This window comes from Hemitrygon akajei, chromosome 8 (assembly GCF_048418815.1).
Source record: "Hemitrygon akajei chromosome 8, sHemAka1.3, whole genome shotgun sequence".
NCBI lineage: Eukaryota > Metazoa > Chordata > Chondrichthyes > Myliobatiformes > Dasyatidae > Hemitrygon > Hemitrygon akajei.
In genome coordinates this window covers 60,425,419-60,430,157 of record NC_133131.1, presented here as the reverse complement: position 1 = coordinate 60,430,157, position 4,739 = coordinate 60,425,419, and positions in this window count along the sequence as shown.

Sequence of the window (4,739 nt, the reverse complement as noted above, 5' to 3'; positions counted from 1 at the left end):
GTATAGAAAAAAAAATTAGGCCATTCGTCCCATCAAGCTTACACCTTTCATTATTGCGTGATGTGTTAATCAACCCCAATCCTTTCCCTCTGCCCAGACACTATTACCCTCTCAGCTGTCAAGAACTACACGCAGTTGATTGGCCCTCAAGGCTGCTGATGCATTACACTCAATTCCCTTGCAAAGAAATGCCAGCATTGCTTTTGCCTTTTTTTTTACTATCGAATTAACCTGCAAAGTAGTCTTCTGGAAATCCAGAACTAGGATTCATAACTACAAATGAATATCTTATGTATGAGTTTTCTCGTCAATTGGAAACCTTTCTGCGCATTAATCACTCCTTCCAAAGTACATACCCAACACCTCCATGTGTTGTATTCCACTAGGCACTCCTTTACCCACTCTGTGAAGCTGAACATTCTTCTACAGACCCCTGCGAGTGACATTACTTGTCTCTACAAGTAAATCGTGTCCATCCGAGCCCCATTCATTAGTTGACCCTCCGCTGTTGTAAAGTTCACCTACTCGACAACCGCTAGCTTATCTCTGCTTCTTTTTACAGAACATTAGCTATCTCCCGCCATCTCGCTACATTATATTTTGATAAGGAGGTCAGAAAGACATTTGCTAGGGCCACAATAATCTCCGCGTTTGTTCCTACAGCACCCTTCTTTGGAGATGGCCAGAGTATGAGGACATTCATGACGATTTCTAACACTTCGACCACTCTAATATTGCTATGTTCTCAAATAGCACAGTCCCCTGCAGCGAGCTCACAAACTATGTTCGTCTGACGAATAAATACAGATGAGATGCATTCATTTGTCAGTTGAAACATATGCAGTAGTTCTACACAAAGATCATTGTTGAAGCTAACCACGTCTATTCCCTACAGTGAAACATTTCAATGAATCTATTCGGTTTCTGTTTTATACTTTCTGCAAGGAATATTCCATGGCCAACCATTGTCCTGCTAATGTACTGTCATGACCCTCATACTCCACAAGGACTTGGTTTGATCCCCGCTGCTCATACTCCTACCATTCCGTTAATGTGCCTTTTCAAAAGGGCTTGCCTATTTTTGCCAGCACTGCCCTTTACTTTAACGTGAGCATTCTGCCACCGATGTCTTCTCACAAGCTTCACACTTGTCCGGCGTCCTTTACTGACGTAACTTCTGCGAGTGTCTTCCTTTCCACCAAAATGACGGTTCACATAATTTAGGTATTTGACTTGATTGTCTGCTCTATCTTTTCTCTCCAACAACCTATCAGCGGGCGGAGTGGTGGATATTGGTCCCAAACGAATTCCCCACTGGTACAGAAGCCCCGTGAATGACCTCATTCCCTCACAAGTGATCGAGCGCAACCGTTTGGTTTTCAGTACAGTCCGGTTCTTATTTTACACTTAACACAATTTTACCCAATCTAAATCACTGGCACTTCGACAGTCCCAGGCAATTTTGGGCAGATCATTTCACCAAGCCTTAAACCGTATTATTAATTGTGACGTCGAAACATATTTCTCCCAGTCCGTCCGGCCCGGATTAAATCAGGGGATTACTGGGCGGCACAGATGGAAGGGCCTGAAGCAACAATTCGGTGCTGTATCTTAATCAATCAGTCAGTCAGTCAGAAATAAATTAAAAAAAATACCAATTGTGTTCTCCCAACACGTTTGATTACCCATTTCGTGTTTATAAGCTGTTCCCAGCGGACGACGACGGGTGCCCCGTCCTCTGTGATATACGTGTTTGCCGTGATGTTCTCTCCAGACGATAATGCAACTCCCTTCCAGTTTATTTCTATCAAAGCAGTGATACCCTACAAAGCTGAGCTGGCATTCGGCTTTAAAACTGTTTGCATAATACTTTAGTTTCGCGGAACCCTGCTTCGAGTTTCTCTGCCTCTCTTTTATGACTTCTTGTTTTAATGTAGTTGCCTGGCACTGCGCTGTCATGCTCGTTTATCTGCCTCGGATTTTGTAATCCGACGTCTCACCACAGTTCACGGCCAGGTAAAGATGCAGAGATAATGGTTTTCGCAACTCAAAGTATCTCAGTCCTAAAAATATAAATGAGGCAATAATTGAAATAAATTCTCTAAAAAGCCGCAAGTAAAAATATTTAGTTGCAACAACCTGGTCCCAGAACGTGCAGGGTCGAGATGCCTGCATGACTTCCAAGTTCGTTAGTAACATAAAACGCTGCGGTAAAAATCGAACCTACGGCCCATCTAGACTGTGCCGAAGTATTATTCTGCCATGTCCCATTGACATGTAAGCGGACCATTCCCCTCCGTAACCTTCCCAGTTTTGATCTAATCTGGCTGCCCGTATCAACCTACCTTCGTATCAACAGCAAATTTGATCACCAAGCCATCAATTCTGTCATCCAGATCGTCGCTACCTAACATGAAAAGAAGCGCTCTCAATACTGACCACAGGGGAAAGCCATTAGCAACCGGCAGCAAACAGAATAGGCTTGCATTGTTATGGCTCTTTCCCTCCTGCCAGTAAGACAATCTACGATCGATACTGGTATCTTTCCTGTAATACCATGAGCTGTGATCTTGTTAAGCAGCCTCATGTGCAAGAACTTGTCAAAGACCATCTGAAAATTCAAGCAAACAACATCCACTGTCTCTGCTTTGTCTATCTTGCCTGCTATTTCATCAAGTAATTCCAACGGATTTCTCAATTTTTCCCCCGAAGGAAACCATGCTGACGTCGGCTTATTTTATCAGGTGCCTCCAAGTACTCAGAAAAATCATCCTGGATGGACTCTAACCACTGAAGACAGACTAACTGTCCTATCATTTCCTTTCTTCTGCCTCCCTCTCTTCTGACGTTTACAACTTTCTAGTCCACCAGAACCATTTCCAAATCTTGTGATTGTTGAGAGGTCATCGCTTATTCTTTAAGAGAAACATGAGGGGGAGCTTCTTCACTCAGAGCCGGTGAGAATATGGAAATGGCTGCCACAGTAAGTGGCAGGGTCGATTTCAATATTTCAGAGAAGTTTAGATGGGTACATGGATGTGAGTGGTATGGAGGGATAAGGTCACTGTGGAGGTTACAGGAACTCGGCAGATTAATAGTTTGGCTCAGACTAGATTGGCCGAATGGCATTCTCTTGTGTTGCAGTGGTCTATGACTCCGATGCCTTCACAAACTCTTCAGCAACCTCTTTCTGAACTCTGGGCTGCACTCCATCTGGTCCAGGAATCTTATCAACCTTCAGGCCTTTCAGCTTCCAAAGCACATTCTATCTTTAGCAATAGCATCCATATTCTCTTTTGCCCTTGATACTCTTGGATTATTTGCATTTTTTGGGAAAAAATATGTCAGAGTAAGAAATGTAGGGGACAGCAGAGGAAGAAGAGAGGTGAATACGAAATATCCCTGCGATTAGAGCAGACAAGTTCCTAGAAAACTGAGAAACGAGAATATGTATCATTGTAATTAGTATGGGTTGAAAAACCCTCTGTAGATGGATGATTGTGTCTTCATCGTCAAAGGTAGAACAATTAAATTAAATAGTAGGAATACTTTCTAAAGATATAAACATGAACGTTGGACAGGATAAGTGCAGAGCCAAAAAAATGCAAGTTGCAGTAGAGCTGGTAGAATATGAAACAGATCAGCAAAACACAATACAACTGAGAGATGAATATGAAACAGAAGACCATAAGACGTAGGAACAGAATTAGATTATTTAGCCCATCGAATCTGCTCCACAACTTCATCATGGCTGATCCAATTTTCCTCTCAACCCCAATCTCCTGCCTTCTCCTGGTACCCCTTCATGCCCAATCCAATAAATTATCTATCAACCTCTGTCCTTTCGAGAAACATACAAGTATATTGGACACAAGAGATACTGCAGATGCTGGAAATATTGTAGAACAATACACACACTGTGCTGGAGGAGCTCAGAAGCTCAGGCAGCATCTATAAATCGGAATAAATGATTTGGGTCAAGACCCCTCATCAGGGCTCTTGATATCCAGGAATCTGGATGCAAGTAATTAGAAATTAGACAGTAGTGTCAAGTAGTGAAAACTTTTGACAACGTTTACTTCAAGTCGTAAAAAAAAAACTCATGCAGAGCTCAATGATAATAAAATTCGACAAAGGGAATAAACACTTTCACTGTACCCATATTAATATATTCTTTAGGAGAAAATATCTTGGTTCCATTCTGATCTTGAAAATTTACAAAGAAAAATAACAACCGAAATGATAAATTTTGGGAACAGTATTTACATTGAAACAGTTAGATCAACACCTCCTAAGACAGGAGGAGGACAAGAAATTAGACATCCAAAACTCACAAAACTGTCAGATAAACTTCTACGTATATATTTTCTCCAAAAACTAAACAGGATTCAGCACTTCATGTGAACATATGCATTTGTGATATGAAGTACACACCAGAAAACTTAAATGTGAGGCCAACTCAGAAAAATAAATCATCACTATTGAAGAAAATGTTAACCAGTGGGATGATTATGACCCTCCATGGAAAACATCCCAACGATCTGAGCAGACGAGATGTTTGTCATGGAAGCATCAAATGTCCAACTCAGAGTTCGGGACCACTTCGCAGAAAGAGAGGTTCCTTATGAAAATAGAGGACTAGGGGTTAACATTAAAAAAAAATCAAAAAAGATACATAAAGGACCAACAAACCAGGCAATAAATGCAAAAAATGCTAAGAGAAACCAGACACAAGCCAA